Genomic DNA, 23,750 nt, shown 5'->3' on the forward strand with positions numbered 1-23,750 from the left:
ATGCAGGGGACACGGGTTCGTGCCCTGGTCCGGGAAGATCCCACATGCCGTGGAGCAGCTGGGCCCGTGAGCCGTGGCCGCTGGGCCTGCGCGTCTGGAGCCTGTGCTCCGCAACGGGAGAGGCCACAACAGTGAGAGGCCCGTGTACCGCAAAAAAACAAAAAAAAAAAGAAAGAATAAATTTGCTGTCTGTTAATCTGGGATAATGCCCATCAGAGCTCACCATCTTGATGTTCCATTCTCAAAACTTCTATTCATCCTTCTTAAGCAACTCAGTCTCCAGGACAAGCCTACTGGCATCCTTGGCTTTGCAGAAGACTGAATCTTTGGTCTTGTGGTGTAATCCAAAGTACACACGCTCTAATACCCCTAAACTTCAAAATATTGGTGTTTTCACTGAATAAGAGTTTAGATGTTTAGTTTTTTTTAGTTTAAATTTTTTTGACTTATTTATGATAAATTGGATCTCACATATCTTATTATATCACATAAATAAACCTGATAATGCACTAGTAGAATGCAAAACTATCACTTTAGATTCATACAAATGTATCTGTATACCTGCCTGACTGAGCTATTAGGTGTAGCAACTATGGTATGCAGCTTCTGACATGGCTCCCAGTGATCACTTCCTCCTATTGTTCATGCCCTTGTATAGTCTCTGTTCCTCAAGTATGGGCTGGATCTAGTTATTTTCTTCTAGTAAACAGAATATGGCAAACGTGATGGTTGTCACTTCTGTGGTTAGGTTATAAAAGACCCTGACCTCTGGTTTGTTAGTAGATGCTCTCTCTCTTCCCGTCTTTGATGAAACAGCTGCTATATTGGAGAGGTCCACGTGGCAAGGAACTGAGGGTGACCCCTGGACAATAGCCCATAGAGAACTGAGGCCCTCCTTCCAACAGCCAGGAGGAACTGAGCTCTGTCAACAACACATGAGTAAGCTTGGAAGTAGTTTCTTCCTCACTAGAGCCTTCAGATGAGGCTCCAGATCTTCACTACATCCTTGTAAGAGACTGTGAAGCGTAAGGCCCAATTAAGCTGTGCTGATTCGTGACCCACAGAAACTCTAAGATAATAGATGTGAGTTGTTTTAAGTGGCTAAGTTTCGGGATAATTTGTCAAATAACAATTGATAACTAACACATCAACATTTATCCAAACTGCAGGTACGTAAGAATATCCAAATGCCTAATAAAAAACTCAGAAAGTAAGCAAGAAAAGTTTCTTAAGCAGGTAATAATCCTACACTTTATTCTTTAACAAGAATCTCAGGTCCTCATTCAATTCTTATTTACTTTTACTTTAGGGGTAATTCAAATATCCAAATATTCAGATTTCCCAACAAATAACAGATTAAAATTAAATGGAGGTAGAAACTTCAAAATGCAGCCAAGTCATCAGCCATTAGACATGACTCTGGGAAGTTCAATAGGAAGGAAGGAAAAAAAAAATTTGAGGCTAAATTTTAACATCAGATGATTTAATGTACGGAAAAATAAAGTTTAAAATTCTTTGAGAGGATTAATATATTTAAAACATTAAAATAGTTAAGATCTAAATTGTAATCTTGTCTAATTAGAGAAGTTTAAAATAAAATTTGAAATAAATTCAATATCATATATTTTAAATAGTTTGTAAATTAAATAAACTTCGGAAGGATTTATAATGAAAGTATTTACATTGCATTGAAAATAAACTATTTACTTGGAACATTTGCTTTATACAGCAATTCATTCCTGAATGAATCTAGATAAATGAAGTGTTGGTACATTTTAAAAGAATTCTGTTTGGAATAAGTCATTATGTCCATCCCATGCTTGCAAGAATATTTAAACCATCCCAGAAAGGGGAGAGGATGACCTGTGTGTGCAGACCTCCAATGAAGAGATTATAGTTTCATTGGTTACACATTCCATACACTAATAAACATCACTGTCAGAAACTTCTCATATCTAACATAAATCTCTTTAGTTTCACTTCAAGCCCAAATTGTTGTGTTCTCTGTGTGGAACAGATGGAAGGCAGTTGGGTGCTAAGCTCTGTGAAGATGGCTTTAGAGACTTGAAACAAGCTTCATGTGCTAGAATCCTTCACATTTATTGATTCATAGTTCAGAGTTTTTAAATAATGGCAATGCCACTGCTCACACCTATCCCAACCCCACACCAGAGGTACTCTTTAATTGCCCCTCACAGTACAGAATCTTGAGACAGTAGAGAAGTCTTAATACTTTGCGAGTCAAGAAAAACAGCTGTTTTTATAAATTCCATTCATGGGAACCTATGGCTCTGAAATTCCAAACAAATATATTCTATCTTGCACATGCCATTTGTTCAAATATTTGGAAATCACTCTCTAATCACCTTAATTTTCCTTTATGGAGTAAGTATCTTAACCTTTCTTCTACCAATTTGTTCACATAACATGAATTTGGGATCTCTTCACTTATTCTTATGTTTTCACTTGGACACAATGTAATGTTATTTCTCTGCTTTTTTGAAATTCCAGTTTCTCTTTTATAAGCATATAACCTTCATACTTTTTCATGGTCTGTGATCTTGATTGATAATGATATTTTTTTGTCTATCTAGCACCAGTTTAAAAGATTTTTCCTGCTTATTTTCAGAACTTGGTATTACAAAAGTGCTAGAATTTTTTTAACTTTCAGATACAAAATAATAGTTATTGAAGTGATTTTCAAACTATATCTCTATCTATGATTTGAGACTACTAGTGTACCTACTTCTGTTTCCTTCAGCTCATAATCACTGAACATGTTTTTGTTTTTTTCCCTGAATATGTGACATCGAGTTAGATATAATACCTCAAACATTATTTGAAACAATATAGAGTTCAAGGGGGTATTTAATTACATTAGTATGACAATGTATTCATCACGGCAAACAACCAGTGAGGCTTACTAGAGTTCCAGCGTCCAGAGATTTTATTGCGGCTTCATTATGTAGGCATGGCTGATTAATCGATTGCCCATGTGATTGAACTCAATCTCCAGGTTGATTGATCCCAGGTGACCCAAAGCCCCCACTCTAAGTCATATTGTTGGCATTTCTGGCATGGCCAACCCCAAACTAAGACTACAAGGAGTGGCCAGGCCCACCCTAAGCAAAAACATTCCCATCCGGTATGACATAGATTACCTACCAGAAGCCACAGGCAAAGGCAAGACCTCTCTTTGGGCAAGGCAAATTCTTTACTACACACTGACAATCTCTTCTTTCTAAGTGGGTTGGTAGATCATTAACATTTATGTAATTATTGATACGGTTGAATTTAACTACACCATATTGTTGTTTGCTTTCTACTTGAGCTATCTCATCTGTATTTCTTTTTGTATGACTTCTTTTGTATTAACTGAGTATTAAATTTTAAGATTCCATTTTTTTCTCCATCATTTAGTTTATTAACTACATCTCTTTGTTTTTATTCTTAATGTTTGCCTTAATGTTTACAATGTACATATTTAACTATCACAGCCTCGCTTCAAATATTATAACATTTTATGTATGATATAAAAACCTCATATCAGTATACATCCATTTTACTCCTCTCGGTCTTTACCAAGTTTCACACAACTGACACCTAATTATGGTAGAGATCTTTTTATACATATTTACTATCTTTGCTCTAACCAAAACAATTATCTTTTAGAGGTATTACACAATGAAAACAAATTTTTAGATTTACTCATTGTTTATAAGTTCTGGGGATATCTATTTTTTTAATAGTTCCAAATTTCTATCAGGTATCACTTTTTCTTTTGTCTTGAAAACATCCTTTAATCTTTCTTGCAATGCAGGATTGCTGAGTATAAATTCTTTCAACTTTTGTTTAAATGGAAAAACATTGTTATTTTTATTTTTGAAACATGGTTTTACTGGCTCAAGAATTCTATGATGACTTTTTCTTTCAGTGTTTTAAAGAAACACTGTCTTTCAGCTTGCATTGTTTCTGACAACAAATTTTCTATCATTTTGTTGTTCTTTTGTTAAGGAAGTATCTTATTTCTGGCCACCTAAAAATTTTTCTTATCGGTGAATTCACTGTAATCAATTATGCTATGAATCGTCATTGTTTTCTTTAGGTTTATTCTATGTGGGGTCTATTTATAAAATTTTCTGCCCTTTCCTCTCTCTTCTTTCTTCTTTTGGTATTTCAGTTATACATATATATTAGCCCACATAAACTTATTCCACAGCTAATACTCTATTCAATTTTCTTCATTCTTTATTTTCTTTGTGTTTCATTTTTGATAGTTTCTATTGCTATGCCTTCAAGTTCATAAATCTTTTCTTTTATAATCTCTAATTTGCCCTTAATTTCATCTAGTGTTTTTTTTTTTAAACTCAAACATTATAATTTTCATTTCCAGAAGTTTGATTTGGGTCTTTTTTATACATTTAATATATCTACTTAGTGTTCATTCTTTCCTTTAGCTTCTTAAACATATAGACTAATTCATAATAACTGTTCTAATATCCTTGTCTACTAAATTTATCATCTGTGTAGTTTCTAGGTCCTTTTCATTTGTTGATGTTTCTCTTTCTGTTGAGTTGCATTTTCCTGCTTCTTTTCATGGCTGGTAATTTTTGATTGGTTGCCAGATATTATGAATTTTATCCTGTTGGATTTGGGTATATTTGTAGTCCTAAAAATATACTTAAGCTTTTTGCTTAGATCCTGTTAAGTAACTTGGAAACATTTTATCCTTTTTAACCTTGTTATATAGACCAAGAGCAGCATTTTGACAAGAGCTACTTTTGCCCTATTACTGAGGCAAAACCGTTCTTCAAAGGCTGTTTGACACTTCATGAATTATGACGTTTTCACTGTTGCTGATGGTAAACAAACAAAAAAAATGATTTACATACTTATGTTCTAGGGGTTGCATCTAATTCTTTCAATGGTTATTTTTCCAGCCCTGGTTAATTTTCCCACACAAATGAGTTTATCAGTACTCAGCTGATAGACTTGACATCGTCTATAGATCTCTGAAATTCTCTCCATGCATTTACTTCATTTTCAATACTCTGCCATGCAAATTCTAACTATCTTGGCCACCTCATACACCAAATTCTGTCACTTCAATTTAGGGAGATGGTCTGGCCTTGACTGATTTCTTTGTTTCTCCATTTTGGTCTGAAAATTATCTCTAGGCAGTAAACTGAGGCATAAGTGGCAAGAGGGGCTCGCCAAACATTTTTGCTCCCTCTCAGAGATCACTGTTTTTCATCTCCAGAGGTCCAGTATCTTTAAACCATTGTTTAAAATATGTTTCTGCTTTTTTCATTGTTTCAGTTGAGAGATTAAACCTACTTCTTTTAATTCCATCTTGGCTAGAAGCATAAGTCTTATTTACTTTTCCTATATATGGAAGCAAATTTCTCAATTTTCTACTTTCAGCATTCAGGAAAGTAATAGTCAACATTAGGCAAAGTTTTCATGGGATGATAAGTATTTCCTCTTAAGTTGAATGGAGTGGATGCATAAAGTGATTAGTTGGGATTTCATAGTTATTATTTAATTTTTAAATGTTAATTGAAAATATTGATTTACATATAATCTTATGATAAAATCTAATCTTGAGCAAATTGAAATGATGCAATACTTTTAAATTAATAGGGATTGGAGTAAAGGAATTTTTTAAGGTTAATTTCACAAAAATGAAATAACAAAGAGGAAACAAAAACTAGAAAATATAGTAAATAGTAAAATCAAAATAAAATGAAATCCCATTTCTGAAGTTTTCATAATTCCTATAGTGAGCTCATTTCCTCCAAAAGCAGCTTCCTAAATTGAATTTTTAAATGTTAATAATTTAACATGCAAAGGTCAAAAATTAAGGGATTGCAAAAGATGAAACCAACAAATAAAAAAAATTAATAGAAAAGTAGAATTTAACTAAAGAGCTATATTAGACAAAATCAATAAATAAATTATAATGTTTGTAAACATTTATGCCACAAACAATCTAAGAGTTTTATCATACTCAAAGGAAAAAAACTAGAAGATTTTATAAATTGTAATAAGCATAAAAGATGTTAATAAATCTCAGACTTTGACAGGATAATGAGAAAAAATTAAAAAGATTTAGATGTTTTGAACATAATAATTAACTCTAGTATATTCATCTATTGTTCGCCCATGTATTTATCAATCTTTATCTACTTGTCTACTGATGTAGACCATGGAGGTGTTGCCCAGATAACCAGATATAGAGATAACCCAGATATAGAGCAAGGGGAGGTCAGAGGAGCCTTTTTTTTCCATTTTATTTATTTATTTGTTCAATTAAAGTATAGTTGATTTACAATATTATATTAGTTTCAGGTGTACAACATAGTGATTCAATATTTTATAGATTATACTTTATTTAAAATTATTATAAAATAATGGCTGTATTTCCCTGTGCTCTACAATATATCCTTGTTGATTATTTATTTTATACATAGTAGTTTATACCTCTTAATCCCTTACCCCTGTCTCACCCCTTCCCATTCTCTCTCTGTGAGTCTGTATCTATTTTGTTATATACATTCATTTGTTTTAATTTTTAGATTCTACATATAAGTGGTAATGTAGAGTATTTGTCTTTCTCTGTCTGACTTATTTCACCAGACATAATACTCTCTAGGTCCATCCATGTTGTTGTAAATGATGGAATCACATTCTTTTTTATGGCTGAGTAGTATTCCATTACATATGTATACACACACACACACACACAGATATATGTATGTATGTGTGTGTATATATATATATATATATATATATATATATATATATATATAAAATCACATCTTCTTTATTCATTCATCTGTGTTTGGACACTTGGGTTTCTTTCATATCTTGGGTATTATATTATAAGTAGTGCTGCTATGAACATTGGATACACGTATATTTTCAAATTAGTGTTTTCATTTTCTTCAGATATATATCTATCAGTGGAATTGCTGGATTATACGGTAGGTCTATTTTTAGGTTTTTGAGGAGCCTCCATACTGTTTTCCATACACCAATTTACAACCCCACCAACAGTGTACTAGGGTTACCTTTTCTCCACATCAGAGGAGTCTTTCTGAAGTTGAGCAGACAAAGCTGAGAAAGAAAGTCTCAGACAAGGAGAGTAGCATTTGTTAAGTAAGGCACAGAGTCTTAAGAAAGAATGCCTCATTCAAGGCTGAAAGTACAGAGCTAAATCAGTGTAATAGGAAAACTGGATGCTCTCAGCAAAAATGATTCTGAAGAGATAGGTAAGGAGCCAGACCAGAAGGACATTTTATGCCTGCCAGATCTCTTAGATTTTTATCTTGACAGTGAGGAAGCAGCATGTTTGTCATGTGCCTCATGAGGTCTGGTTACTGCACTAGTTCCATATCTACCTGATACTCACTAGTTATACAGCCTTATGCAACTACTTAAACTTTCTTGTCCTCAGTCCTTTCATGACTAGTATCGGGGTAAAAATACTCAACTTTCAGGTTTGCTGTGAGAGCTATGAGCTATGTAGTGTGAGGCATATTGTAGCTACTCAATAAATATTAGCTAGTTATAATATCTATTGTATATATAATATATATGATATATAATATAAATTATCTATCTATAATATTAACTATTTTTTGAAGCAGTTATAATATTTATTTATATATAATATATGCTAATATAACTTAGCTATCTATAATATTAACTATTCTTTTTGAAGCAGTTATATTTATATATAACATATGATATATACTATAAATTAGCTATCTGTAATATTAACTATTCTTTTTGAAGCAGAAGCATGGTAAAAATTTTCCTTTAAAAATTGTTGTATTTTCAGTTGTATGAAACACCAGAAATAAGATCAGTGAAGATGCTTTTGATAATCAAAGTGAGGAATTTTATGGTTCTGAAGTACAGCAGGGTTGGGGGTGATGGGACATGGTATTTGTGGGGTGGGGGGTAAAATGGAAGGAGAATTGTAGGCTAATTCCAAGTTTTCTCCCTTGATTGATTGCCTTAAAAGCGGTTGCATTAGCAGAAGCAGGTTCAGGGGTAATAATAATAGCAACACTTATATAGCAATTACTTTGCCAGGAATCTAGTAATTGCTTTAAAAGTGTAAGTCTCATTCAGTCTTCACAATCAGCATATGTGGTAAGTGCTAGTTCAGTCTTAAAATAAAGAAAATGAGCCATAGAGAGATGAATTTATCTATTCAAGGTCATCCAGCTTGTAGATGGCAGGACTGGGATTCAAACCCAGGCAGAAATGTTTCATTAACAATGCTTTAACCATTCTATTGCTTGATTATGAAAATGTTATATTATGAAAACGATATGAATGAGGCAATGTTCTAGGTCTTTGTACCAAACATTTAAAATATTGGTCTCAGTTTCCTCATCTGTAAATTGTGATTATAGTAGTAGTTTATAAATATCTTTAATTTATGATTCTATTAACTTTAATAATATTAGGGAAGAGAAAATTCAGTGATATACAGATAGTTATCAGTAGAATAAAATTGGAAAGGTAAGATTCTAAATCCAATGATTATTTTCATATTAGGAATGAGGTGTGATACAATATTTTTAATTGTTCCTTGTTTTGTTCACAGTAAATATGACAGCACAGGTGTGGGTAAGCTTGTCCTCTCTTCTACTCCTTCCTTCCTTGGACCTTTTTCACGTAACATACTGCCACCCTTGAAACAATTTTCAAACAGAAAAAATGACAGTAATCTTTCTTGAAGATTTTTTTTCCCACAAAAACACACACAAAAAATGTGCTGTGTAGTTACTTTTTCAAAGAGCACAGTAAAATAAAATTAAAGAAACAAATATCCCATGAAATATCCCATGAATTAATGGAATAAAGACCTTCATGGTTACTCCACTACCAATCTCTTCCTTTTCATTGGTATCTGTCTCTTTTCTTTACTCTCTATGATTCATATTTGGACAAATAAAGTAAGAGACAGAGAAAGAGACTGCAGAGAAAAGTAAAACTAGCTGTTAGAGGAAGCCAAGTGACAGAAAAGAAGACATGGAAAAAGGAAAGGGAAGCTGACAAAATGGAAAAGAAAAAAATGAATAAGAAAAAATGAAAGTGAATGGGGTGACAAGAGAAATACCGATTTATGAGAAACACTATGCCCCCAATAAATTACAATCTTAAAAATAAGAAAATGTACACAGTGTTAAGGTTTTTTAAAAATAGGTGCTTATGGGACTATTTTATATACCAGGTTTTAAGAAGGATTTTAATAACGTCTCTTGAACACCCCAGACTGCACCATCAGTGCAAGAATAATTGATGAGAGTGCTATTGTTGCCCAGCCTTAGTATTCATCTAAATGCATACGAGATGATTTGTTGTGCAAATGAGATGTAAATTAATCCATTGTGACTTAAAGGCAAGAGACTCTGATGACTCAGTGTGCTATCACATCCACCTAGGGCAGGCAGTTAGGAAACATAAAAACAGCATTAACTACTGAGTGTGTGTTATAAAAGAGGCCAAGCTGATAGTGATTTGACTGGTCTGGATGCTGTTCAAGGTGGAATTCTTTTCCAAATGTAATTCTATCTGTTCTGTTGCATAAACCTACAGTTAATTTATCTTTTTCCGTCAAGATCCACATCACAAGTAATATAATTGCCTTTGTAAGTAGTCTAGCCATCATGACTAATGATGCAAAGATGAACCGATGGCCAAAGGTCTGATGCACTTATCCTTTACAAAATGAAAGGAAAAAACTCTCACTTTTTTCACAATATATAATGTGTCTAATAGATAAAAATGTTTTGAATTCTCAAAATAGTTCAGTTTTAATAAGTATATACACTGAACATCTCTAACTTACAAGTTGATTGGATTTCAGCAGCGTATATTAATTCAGAATGTATTTTCCTACAGGAGAAAGTTAAAACTGGAGATCAGGTGCCTAGGCCAGCCCACATAAGTCTTAATTCCTTTAGTCCTCCCATATTACGGGTTCCCTTTTTGTGTCAGGCAATATTCCATGTGCTTAGAATACAGCAATGAACAACAGGGATGAGTCCTTGACCACAGAGAGCAATAAATAAACAAACAAATAAATACATAACATAACCTTAAGTGCTATGAAAAAAGAAATACCAGACAAGGAAGATTCAGAGTCATAGGAGATATAGTTTGAATAGATTTAAAATAGGTTCTATGAGATACTAAGCAGATACTGAAATAGAGTTTGGGATTCAAGATGTTTATTAGTTATTAACACTTGTGAAATAAAGGAGAAAGAACTAGAAATGGGCAGAGAAAGGAGTCAAATTGTGACACAGTGCAGACAAGGCCTCAGCTAACCCATTGGTGGAACTCTTGAGTGAGTATTGCCCAGTAGAAGATCCTCGTAGACTGAAAATCATCAGGCCTTTTTATTTCTGCCTTACTCAGCCAGTGAATGTGGACTGCCACAGGAAAGGCATGAGGTCGAGTGGGCCATTTTCTGCAAAGGAGGCAGACCCTGAAGGAGCTGATGGCTAGAGGCTATCTGCTGATTGTACTGCCCACAGCTGAGCAGCATGTTCTTCCTTGAAATGGGATCTGGTGGCACATCTTCATATCTGTAATAGGATGAGAAGGGAACGTTTTTCTGAAAGGAAATCTGAAAGAAATAAAAAACTGAGCTTGGCTAATGTATAAAAATGTGCATTAGAGGTGGGGGGAACAGCCATTGCAAAGACCCTGGGGTGAGAGCATATTTGATGTTTGAGGAACAAGAAGAAGAGTAACCAGTGTGACTTGAAAAAAGTAAGATAGACAAATAATATAGGAAGTTGAGTTGAAGACGTGGGCAGGGTCAAAGATTACTGAAATTAATTAATTAAAAAAGGTCTTTAAAAAGGGAATGACCTCACTCACACTTTAAAATATCTCTCTGGATGCTCAATAGAGAATAGAGTAGAGAGAGAGGAAGCAGGGAGATAGGGTTGAAAACTATTACTGACCCACCAAGAGGTACTGAAGGCTTAGACTAGGATGGTGACTGTTGAAGTGGTGAGAACTAGTTTAATTCAGTTACACTTTGGAATTCAAGCCACCAGTATTTGATGATAAAAGGGATATGGAAGTTTGTGTGTGAGAGAGTCATCAACAATGACCCCTAGTTTTTTGGCAAGGAAGCCTAGGTGAAAAGTAGTGCCCCATTTGCAGATGGAGAACACAGGTGATGAGAAATTAGAAATTAAAAGAAGTTAGAAATTAAAGTTGTTAGGCATGGCAGATTTGAGTGGCAATGTTGAGGCAGTGAATATTCAAATAAGATTTCAGGGAGAAGTCACAGCTAAATATACAAATAGTATTTAAAGCCATGGGACAAGACTAGATGATAATACCTAAAGAGTAAATGTTAATAACAAAAATAAGGACATGATGACTAACCCTGTTGCTCTGTATCTGTCAGGATGGGTTTAGTTATAGTGAGGTAACAAACAGCTCCCTTATTTCTCACTCATTCTACACACTTAGAATGGGTTAGCTGAGATTTATTTCCACCTTGTCTTTACTCTAGGACCCTGATAAAAGAGATGCCACTAATGTGAAACTTTGATGGTTACCATGGCAGAAAGAAAGAGAATGTGATAAAGCATGTACAGGCTCAAAGTTTTGCCTATAAGTAACACATGTTGCTTGCACTTACATTTCAATGACCCAAAGCAAATCACCTACCTGTACCTAATTATAAGTGGGTGGGAAGTGGAATCTTATCATGTATTCTGAAGAAAAGTAAGTTAAAATATTTATGAACAACCCTAATGACTTCACAGCACTTCAAACTTTTTAGGTAAATAAAAGAAGATGACCTGGCAAAGGATATTGAATAGAAGTGGCTAAATATTTAGGAAGAAAATAAGATGTAAGGTAGAAAAAGTATTTAAAGAATAAAAACACAATCTATTTTTATCATACATCACATCTGTGAAACAATAACATTTGTTATAAGAATGTGTGAAGCAGACTTCCAGTTTCTGGTTCCTCATGTGAGGAGCTTCAAAGTCACCATCCTAACACAAGTAAAAAGTTGAACAGACAGAAACAAATCAGTGACTCTTCTTGGATCCATAAGAGAGGGGAAGACACAGGGCAAACTACTCCCTCCAAGACTGAAGAAACAGGCAAATACAGGGAGTCACAACTGACCAGAGCAGAAGCTCAGAGTGGAAACCGAAGTGGGAACCAGTGCTGGGTAGGAAAACCAGAACGGTAATTGACAAATTGTGAAAGACTGAGTGTGGACAAGTCTGAGAGTTAAAAATTCCAAGGGGATCCAGTCATAGGCAGGTCCTTACAATATTGCGAGATTTACTCCAGAAGCTTGACTAGACTATGTGAAAGAAAGGAGAGAAGGTCAGTGGAGAGCTCAAGGGAGAGACTCCAGGGAGTCTGGAGAGCGATGATGAGGATGTGAGTACAAGGGAGAGGAGACAGGATATTAATATACTAGACATGACAATCAAAATATTTACTGCGGCAGCATCTCCTAACAAGCAAAAGTTCTGTCAGTCTGAGGCAGCCCATGGGGGCCGTATTTGATACAAAGTGACCCTGTACCCACCTTGGCGCATCTCACCCAAAGAAAGCTAATTACACAGGCCAGACAGCACTTACGACTTGGCATGGCACAGAACTAGTAGCTGGCCAATGGGATTATTGAATTAGAAAATTTGGCTTTAAAAGATGAAAAGAATAGAGAAATTAGAAGGTACTGAAGTCAAGAAGTAGGACAGAATTCAGAGGCAGGATAGATACAAGGTAACTAATATTTAGAAGGAGAAGCTACTTTTAAACTGAAGCTAATTTCCCACAGTTACAGAAAAGACATATAATGTAAAAGAGAAAAAAATTTCAGATAGGTAAAGAGGGAAACTGCAAAGGCTGAGAATAGATGAATAGGGCTAATGGCAGTAAAAGTGAATATCATGGGGCTCACATACACCTAGTCCATGTTATGAAGCTTGGATGAATGGCATTTTCTGTTTTGTGAATCCTGGGAGATCTCTGTTTCCATGCCCTCTGTGTGCTAGAAGTGCCTATATATCCATAATATACTGTAAGATCCTATCAGAACAGAAGGCTAAGAAAAGGAGTGGTGAAAATCTTCCACTGACTTTGGGATCAGTAGACAAAGGCTGGGGTGGTGGGATATTTCTTGGTCATCATTTTTCTCCTCCGTCCTGCCAGTTGTATCCTTACCTTATTTACATTTTTATTTGAAATTTCACTTAAGACTTAGGAGAAGGCCTAATTGTTATTCTAATTGTTATTTTAGCATGGGATCAAGAACAAGTTGCTCATATTATCACTGCCAAAGTAAAACTCTAGATTCCCTTTTTCCTCACCTAACTCAGACCCAAGAGGATCTGAATTCCAATGTGAGTTCTGTCTCATAGCTCTATGATTTGTGGCTATCTCCCCGTTTGAAAAATAGGGATAATTAATACCATTTATCTTTCAGTTTGGTTTTGAAAGTTAATAACTGCAACATGGCACTTAGTACGCATTTGATTCGTTGGCAGCCATCCATGTTAACACCTAGAAAGCATTTAATTCCTTTCATGTCTCCAAGGCTTGGGAGAAGGAAAGGGATGGGGAATGATGAGTGGCAGATTCTCATTCTGCCAGGGACTCAACTGAAGTTGTTGTTGGTGAGGAAAAACTTCATCCTCTCTCTGAAAAAATGCTCCTCAGAAAGGAATTCTTAATATTCATACATTAAGAATGAAGCATTTAGTGTGTTCAAGTGTAGAACTGCCTGTGTTTCAGACTCTACACAGTCCAAGTAGCTTTTTCTTGACACCTTGTTTGCTCAAGCATTGAAGTCTTAAAAATTACTAAGGAAATAAAATTAACTTTTAGCTTTAACTGAATACCACAGATAATTTTTGCATAGGCAAAAATCAGTTTATTCAGCGCTTAAGTAACTGGTTTCCTCTTGAAGAGTTTAGAAGTAATTAATTGAAGAATATAGAGTATTTTTAGCCATCAAACTTTAAATGTGTAGTAGAATAGAAATAAGCAACCTTTATGGACGATCTTATCTTTTTCAGGTGGCACAGTATATTAATTATTCAGGAAGGCACTGACTTATTCAAAATATTGTACTTTTAAGGTTTGCTAACAAGCACGTTCTGCTGTGTATGAGTAAATTGATACTTTGTATATGAGATTTTCCTTCAGAGCCAGGGCACTCAAAAATTTCAGTTGTATTTCCTTATACTCATACCTTCTTTGAATGAAGCAATCAACAAGCAAACATATTCCATAAGCTTGATCATCAAACCTAATCACAAGGCCTGGCCACACATTTGGCCATCTCCATATATCAAATCCACTTTGGTACAAGTAAGTACAATCCTGAGGCTATTTAAAAGAGTACAGTATGTTCTGGAAAATACTTCTAAAGATGAATTCAAAAATATTTTGGACAATGGAAATGCTGTTGGAATGAATCCTCAAAAAATGACAACTTTGAAGGAGATGATGTTCATTTTGTTGAAGAAATTCTAATATTTGTTTAAAAACTCACTCTCTTTTATACTCACCATTCTTATTGAATTAGCAATAACTTTTTCCACAGGCCTGTTCATTCTGACTTCTCAGGCCACCCATGGTTTTATGAGCCTCTCTTGTTGCTGTTGTTGTTGTTTGAACCCAATGTTTAAGGGTAAAAGAGCCTGGTAAAATAAAATTAGGGTAAGACATAGTATAGTATATAGTTACGGTATTCTTCCATTCTGGCATCCATCTTCTGCCTGGCTTTGGCTATAGCTCTGTCATGCTTTCATACCCTTTCCAAATAATTTGGAGTAGGCTGGCATAATTTCTGACTAGTAATAGAGCCGTTGCCTGCTCCTTTGGGACAGAGATATTTTATTTAAACTTTTCTGGCTTTCCAAATGTTTGATGGGACAACGCAATCTATGCAATAAAGTTAATGTTTGTATTGCTTGAATTACTTTCATTTCCCAACATAAATAATATTGTAAAATTCTAAGCAAGAATCTAAACATGAATGCCAACATTGTGGTCTGATTATTCTCAGTTTCCCTGCATTGACAAACTTTCACTCTCTCTCTTCCCTTCTCATTTCTTCTCCTTCCTCCTCCCCTTCCTTCTCTTCCTTCTTTTGCTTTCTTTTTTTTTTTTTAATTGAGGTATAACTGGTGAATAACATCATATTAGTTTCAGGTATACAACATAATGATTCAACATTTGTATATATTGCAAGATGATCACCACAATAATTCTAGTTAATATCTGTCACCACATATAGTTACAAATCTTTCCTTCTACCTTCTTCTTCTTCTTACTCTTTCTCTCTCTTTATAATTATGTCACATAGCCACAGCTAGTTGTAAGAGAAAATGAGTATTTAGTTGCTCCAGCCAACAAAATTAGGATCCTGTTGGCAAGAAAGACAGGAATAGATGTTGAACAAAATGCTAGTGTGCTGCACATATTATGTTCACTATGCTGTAGTTATTTTTACTTGTCTCTCTCCTGAATCAGAAGCCATGACTTAGCACCTAGATTTATGCTTAGAACATGGTAAGTGTTCAGGAAATGTTGGTAGAATTTTTAAAATGTAAATTCTAACAATTTCATATGCTTTTTTTCCTCTGAGGTACTTACAAAGCTAACTTTGTAAAGTAACAAACAATAAAAGAAAATCCAGAGAAAACAAACTAAAACCCTGTGCTTTTTGGGAAAAATCTTTGGTTTATTCTACCTTGCTTGGTTTATATTATTTAGCTTCACAGGACGACTATAAAATTTAGCCAAACTATTCATAAATGTTAGAATAGACTTTTATAAATCACCATTTTTATATAAACCTAAGGAAAGAGCCTATTATAAATGATAAAAAGGAAAAGTAGCTGAAGCATTTCAATGTGCAGAGGAATGAATAAGCAAGACTAAGAATACCAAAAATGAGGACCAGCAATATTTGGCAATAAGAATAGCTGTACAAATTCACCTCCTAAAAGAGCAGATTTGGGGTATATCATACAATATACATAGATGAGTCTGTATGTTTCAAATTATGCATTGGAAGACAAACCATTTATCGAGGATCTTGGTGTGTGTGTGAAGATAGAAAAACAAAAGAAAGCAACAGTATATTAAAAAAAATATTTAGAAATCCAAACCTCAGGATTGTTTATAGCTCACCACTCCTTCTACTTATGCCTACAATTAATGAGAAAAGATTTTATTTTTAATATGGTGTGTGTCTGGGAAAGTCATAAAGTTCAAGATCTACAAGGAGCAATAGCCCTGCCCAGAACTCATGGATGACAGAATTATAAAATGATGCTGAATTTCATTAGGTTCCTGCTATTTAGTAAACAACAGAATTATCATACATTTTCTTTCTAGTAATAATTGCCAAAGGAGAAAATAGTTGTTATTTCATTCCATCCAGAGATCTATTTTTTTTTACCAATTAGGCTTTTTAAAACAACTAATTAAGGCACAAAGTAGTGGTGCTGAATTATTATTTGTGTCTTTTTTTCTTGTTGCGCAGTAATTAATAATAACAAAATGTTTTGATTTTACCCAAAGGTCATTATGTTTGAAAAGTATAAGGAAATTTACTTCAATTAGATAAGAGCCCCATTGGAGCTTGGTTAAATGAGAATTTTAAAATATAACATTTTTTTTCCAACTCCCTAGAATATAAACAACTAAAAAGATGGAAACCAGAGACATTTTCTGGCTTAGCTAGTAAAGGGTAACAGATATCTAGAAATGAAATCTTCAATATTCATTTTGATGTGGCCTGGGAACATCTGCTAAGCATGGCATGGCCCACTGTCTTTAGATCTGGCCTCTGCTTTTAACAGGGTAGGAAAGAGACTTAGATAGAAGCAGGGTAGAATAGAGCTATTGGCCTACCCTATTAGCCAAAGCCCAATATCAAAATATATGACACCATATAGAATTGTCAGGGCAAAGACTGACCAAATAGGTGGAGTCCCAGGATGAAGTAGGAGAGTATTTTAACAGGTGGCAGGGAATAGTGAGGACAACAATGGGTCAAAGGATACTTAGACAATCATGTCATGAACAAGGTTCCACTGGACCATGATTCCCTTCACTAGCAAGTTCACCTCAGATATATCCATGGTCTCAAATATGAAGAAAGTTATTACTGGAATGAAAACTTAGGGAAGGAACCATAGATCAAGCATACTTATGTGATCTGAAGCACCAGGTGTAAACTCCTCTCTGGAACCAGGAAGAAATATAACTGATCTGATTATGCAAAGGTGATGGAACCTGTCAAACATACTCTATACTTCCCCATGCCAAATCAAACATGCAAATGATGCATTTTATTTGGCCATGATCCCCTCTCGAACTACCATCATCTTTCTTCTTCCCCACCTCCCCAAACATCTTAATTTGTTGAAATCTAATTTTGACTCTAATTTGTGCTCACTAATATCACCAATGCCTTGAAAATTCTTATGTCCAATGGATCATTTCAGGGTTCATCCTGAAGCATATGTCATTGTAGAATAACCCCACCTTATTTAAATCAACTCCTCTCTGAGCACTCATACACATTTTCTTCTCTGGTTCTCCTTTTCATTCTCATCACCCTTCCTCAATTTCTTCATTGGCCCATTTCCTAGATTTCTAAGGTTCTTCCCAAGGTTTTGACTTTGGAAATTCTTTCCTATCCCTGTAGGATCTCACTGGGCAATTTTATTTGTTCTTATTTTATGGAGTAACAGTATTTTATTTGAGATTCCTTCTGTCTTAATTAACTTGAGACCTCAAAAGGACAAGAACTAACCAATAGTCGTCAAGTACCTCATATTCCGAAATGAAGTTCTATACAACCTATGTAAAACGGGCAATTTTGTGGTAAAATTTTTGATTAAAAATTGTTACACTGTCGACTTCCGGGAGGATATAAAATGTTGAGATTGAAGAGGGAGAAAGAAATAGAGTTTATTTGAAGCGAGCATTCGTTTGAATGCTACTGAATTTCCTCTGTTTGATGGAGGAGGGGAAGAATCAGCTTTCCCCTTACCACAAGCCTCCAGTGCTTAAAATTTGTCTCCTAAAGTTTGCAAGAACACAAGCATATGTTGAATGACTAAGATATTTAAAGACTAGAACTGGGGTTTCCTTGGTGGCGCAGTGGTTGAGAGTCCGCCTGCCGATGCAGGGGACACGGGTTCGTGCCCCGGTCCAGGAGGATCCCACATGCCGCGGAGCGGCTGGGCCCGTGAGCCATGGCCGCTGAGGCTGCGCGTCCGGAGCCTGTGCTCCGCAACGGGAGGGGCCACAGCCGTGAGAGGCTGGCATACTGGAAAACAAACAAACAAACAACAACAAAAAAAAGACTAGAACTGGCCACCTAGGGTCAGAGCATAAAGAAGTGGCTACAATGGGAACCACCTGTGATTTCTCAGATGCTAAGGAATAGCTGTATATTTCCCAAGGCCCAGAGAGCAAGGCAGTCTCACTGGGAAAGCCTTTAGTGTATCAAAGACTGAGGTATACATTTGCAGAATCTGAGGAAGATGTAGTAAGTAGCCAGCAGGAAGAGAGCATTGCCTAAGTCAAGGAAGCTATAGTCAGATGCGCTTAGAAGGATAATCTTCAAGGAATCCGTGCAAGTATCCATGAGACTCATCTTGGAACATGATCCAAGCCCTGAAAGCACAGATGCCATGTCACTATCAGCAAGTAAGACATATGGCTTCTTCTCCTCCTTTCTCTTCCTTAAATCCTGGGTGAGGGCAGAAGGGGGGAAGAGAAGTGCAAAATGAGTAAATTTAAGAAATCCATCCCAGCCTGGGGAGAGGAGGAACTCTGAGGTTGAATGAAAGCCAGAATTTGAGAAGTATTTAGACTAGTCATTGATATGTAGCACTGAGCCTATTCTTAGAAAAAAAATGATGAAAGTTTCTCTTACTATCAAAGGATGATCTAGAGAGGGATCAGTTGAAAATATCATCCAGTGGGTGGGGAAATAGCTCACTCTGATCGTTTTAAGAGACAGTGAAAAAAAAGAATAAAGTTATTTTCTGCTTGTAAACAATGAAGTCTGGCATTTGGATGTGAGTGATTACACTAACGACTCTCAACACTGTCTTCAGCCCTCATCTCTCTTAAGACTCATATTTCTAGCTTCCTATGGAATATCTTTACCTGTTAGTCTCTATATTTAGAGGCAACTTAACCTAGCATATTCAAAATCAAATTCTTCTCTATAAATCATGCTTATTTTCCTATATTCTCTCTCAGCAATAAGAACATTATAATCCATCCAGCCTAAAATTTTAACAGCTTCAAATCAACTGACCCCTTCTTCTCCCATATTCCTGACATTGAATTCAAATACTTCTTTTTTTTTTTTTTTTGCCTTCTGAACAAATTTCATTTCAAGCCCTCTTCTTCCTCCATCTCCAACCCATTGACTAAATTCTACCAATCAACATTCTTTGCCAAGACTTTTGAATTACTCTCTTATCTGTCTCTCTGCCTTTAATCTGATCATATTTTAATTTATCTTCTAAATTATCTCTCTAGTTTCATCCTTCTAAAACAAATGTGATTATTGTATCCTTCTTTGCCTATGCATTTTGCATAAGATCCCTCAACTAGAATTCTTTCTTCTGCTGGAGAACTCTTCAAAATGATTTAGTAAGTCCTCATCTGTTTCTGTGTCATGAGCAGGATGAGTCCTTAACTCTTTCTCAATCACATCACCCTGTATGAACAGCTAATATAACATGATTCATACTGAATTGTAATTATGTGTCATTACTACTCTTCCTTCCTCCGGAGGGTGAGCTCTCTAAGTGCAGGGATCATTTTTCTGTCATTTTTGTTGTCCCAATTCCTGGTTGTTGGATGAATGAAGCCATTAATGGGCTACCATGTGTAGTGCTAGACATTCTTACTTCAGTTTTGGCTCAAACTAGGGTTATTCATAGGAATTGGAGGTTCCTATGATTAATTGGAGGTTAGTCATTAGGAATGGGTAGGTGAGAGAGATGATGGAGGCTAAAAACCAGACAAATCTGAATAAATTTTTGCATTCAGCAAAACTAAAATCCATTCATTCATGTCAATTTTGCTTTTTTCTTTCCAGTAGTTTATCCTTTGGGCAATTGAAACTAGAGTTATTAGTTTAACACATTGTTATGAAATCATTATATTTCTCCATTATTCATTTGATTGTTTAAACATCTTTGCAGTTTGTTAATAGAAATCACTTGCATTATAACCTTGTTGCTTTGCTTTAGTATTCATTCAGTTCTTTTTTTTTTTTTTTTTTTTGCGGTACGCGGGCCTCACACTGTCGTGGCCTCTCCCGCTGAGGAGCACAGGCTCCGGACGCGCAGGCTCAGCGGCCATGGCTCACGGGTCTAGCCGCTCCGCGGCATGTGGGATCTTCCCGGACCGGGGCACGAACCTGCGTCCTCTGCATCGGCAGGCGGACTCTCAACCACTGCGCCGCCAGGGAAGCCCTCATTCAGTTCTTAAGAATACAGAGGAATGAAGTGTTACATGAATGCTCAATAAGATTAAACAGGCAGCTTGGACTGAGGACTTAAGCTCCTCTATGTCTAGAAGTTGAACAAGGGCTGCACCCCGAGAGATGATCAACCACAAAATGCAATAATTCTGCTTATTATCCAAGGACAAATATAATTGTTTTTATAATAACTCTATAGCTTTCATTTGGGTATCTCTATAAGGAAAATTTATTTATGCATTTACTAGAGTTGGCGTCTAGGAATGAAGTATTATATTTGGAGAAAGAGAAATTTTCTGTATATCCATATCTATTTATATATCTCACACATAAGGAGTTTTAATGAATACATGGATCCCTGATTAAACAATTAGCCCCAACACTAGAGGGTATCCAGAAATACAATTCCTGATATGTGATTAGGTTATCATTTCTACGAATTTCAGTCAGAATTTAGAAATTTCATCTAATGTTCTAATAGAAAGTATATCTCCAAATGGCATACAGTGACAACAATCATTGACGCATGAAGCAAAATGTATGACACTTTCCTATGCAGCACTGTTTCAAATTGCTGTAGGTATAAGTTTAGGTGACAGTTGTAACCTAATTAGTCATATACCCTTAACACCAATAATTTTACCTCTGCAAATAAGCTAGTTAAGAACAGATTCTGTTGCCCTATCTTCCAAAATGCCTAGCACAGTGGTAAGAAAAACAAGTCTGAAACAACTGATTGTCTATTAAAATTTTGTAAACATTTTGTGGAAGTATAGTCAAGGACGTGCTTTTCTCTTGGGTGTTACATTTCTTCTGCCTTCTGTGTTCTGTTACTGCAATCACAGGCATCTTTGTTGCTTACTTAGAACAGGTGACTGCTGTTTCTTATCATTGCAGAGACATTTTCCTGGCTACCACCCCTCTTTTAAAGCGTTACATGGAGGGACGTGAAAGCATGGCATTCACAGTTCAACATTTCAGGGCAATCAGTTCCGTTTGCCTGATTTACTTGAGAATAAAGTAACCATAATAGAAAGCGACCATTTTAGTCAACATTTAAAGTACATATTTTTTAGGTTTAATAACTGATGTGAGCCCTAGCTTTTCAATAATCACCTCCTCATCTCTATGTCTCCATCTCTTTCTCTCTACCACTCTCCATTCCCTATTCTCTCTTAATTCTGTTTTTCCTACAAAATGTACAAACACACATATACATGTGCACACAACACATATATATACATCCACAAAATTATCGTACCTGGGGACTTTTGTATAAACAGTGCCTAATAAAATTCACCAGCAGAGATCATTAGAATTAATAGTTTTTAAATTATCAGGTGTAGAAAAGAAGGAACTGATGTGAAGTCAAACACTGTAAGAGGTGGAATATTTTTTAGAAAGGAACTATCAGGAAGATACATATAACACTATTCCACAAATGTTTTCTCTTTACAGTGTTGAATGTTTTAATGTATTTACTGATTTAATTACAATTATTATGGCTAGTACTTAAGTAAAGCTGTGAAGAAGGTGAAAATTATCTTTTGCATTTCCTATTCTGTATTCTGTGATTCTTACCTCCCTTGAGGGTCTAATAACTTTCTACCAATTTCTGCTCATATCTGCTACTGCCTAGATTTTCTCCTTTTCTGCCTGAACCAGGCCTGGCCTTCTACACTGCTCTGTATGCTATGAAATTTAGCTCCTGCTAATACCAGTGTGTTTCATTCTTTGAGTTTTCTTCTAGTAATCTTAATGGTTAATCTGACTAGACCAGGAATCTCCAACACAAATAAGTACCGTGGGCAAGTATGTGGTATTATAAAGTAATAAAGATATAAGACAACTTAACTTTGAATATTGAGGATTGAGGCAAATTGGAGACATTGGCCATGTCTAAAATGGAAAACCATTATTCAGTTACAGCCTAATGGTATCATGTGAAAATGAAAACCTAGTGTTGTGAGATCTTTAGATTTTTTAGTACAAGCCAGAAATGTAGGTTTTCATGTGAAAATTCTAATCCTTTTGAAACACTGTTCAGGTGTAAAACAAAATATACCTATAGGCAGAATTTGGACTATGTGTCACTAGCTTGCCACTTCTTTGGTAGGTGATTTTCAAATAAAGGAATAATAGCTAATAGTTGCTTAATTTTTTTTCTTTAGAGATACTCAGTTTAGTGAAAGAGACTAACACTTTAAGGTAATTACAGTTTTGTAATGAGTGATAAGAATTGTATCAGCAAAAGATCAAGGGAGCCCAGAAGTGAGAGAAGGGGACATTTACCTGCCTGGAGTGTTCTCAGGAAGCATACCCTAGAGGAGGTAAATCTAGATTAACAGAAGGTGTTTATGAGGGACAGAAGATAAAGGGTATTTCAGAGAGTTGCCAAGTGGGAAGAGAGAGAGGTAAGAAAGCACTGTGTATGTGTGTGCTTGAGAAGAGACAAAAATTTGAGGTTCTTTCCCCAAAGAAGTGGAATTGGAAATTCCAGACATGAAATCTGGTTTTTGAGGGATATTATTTGGGGCAGGAGGGCCTCCTGGATTCTTCTTAATAATTTCAAAACATAAACTCCTCTCTATTTTTCTTTTTCCCTTTCCAGGTGATTTTAATGTGACCTTGCTGCTCCTTTAGATCAAAGGATACTCATCATGTAGTTTTACAACAAATTTTATGGTCATAGAAGTTAAATATTTACATTTGGAAGATGGCAAGGTTACTCTTAGTAGATATTTTATTAAAAGATATGTTATTATTGTTCTAACATTTCTACTGTTTTTAAAAGTATATTTATCTTCCTTGCAAGTTCAAGTGAGATAATTGAACATGTGGTTATCTCAGTCACAGTGTGCACACATCTGTGGAAATGTAGCCAGCCAAGCTGCAATCCCTTCAAAGTCTTCACTGAAGGCTGTTCACATTGATGAATGGTTCATTCTCCCTATTGAATTGACTGCAGAGGCTAAGAGTATCTATAAATAGAAAAACCCAGACCAAATCATATCATATCATGTATCATACCAGGAGTAATATATACAAGTAAGAAATATTATGAAAATAACTAGTACAGGTGGAATCCACATATATTAGTAAAGAAGGTATAGAGATAAAAGCAGGAGAGATAAATAAATGTAGAGAGTAGATATTTTGAGCCAAACTTTTCATTGATCATAAAATGTTTTATATT

Source organism: Pseudorca crassidens, chromosome 3, assembly GCF_039906515.1.
Source record: "Pseudorca crassidens isolate mPseCra1 chromosome 3, mPseCra1.hap1, whole genome shotgun sequence".
NCBI classification, from domain to species: Eukaryota; Metazoa; Chordata; class Mammalia; order Artiodactyla; family Delphinidae; genus Pseudorca; species Pseudorca crassidens.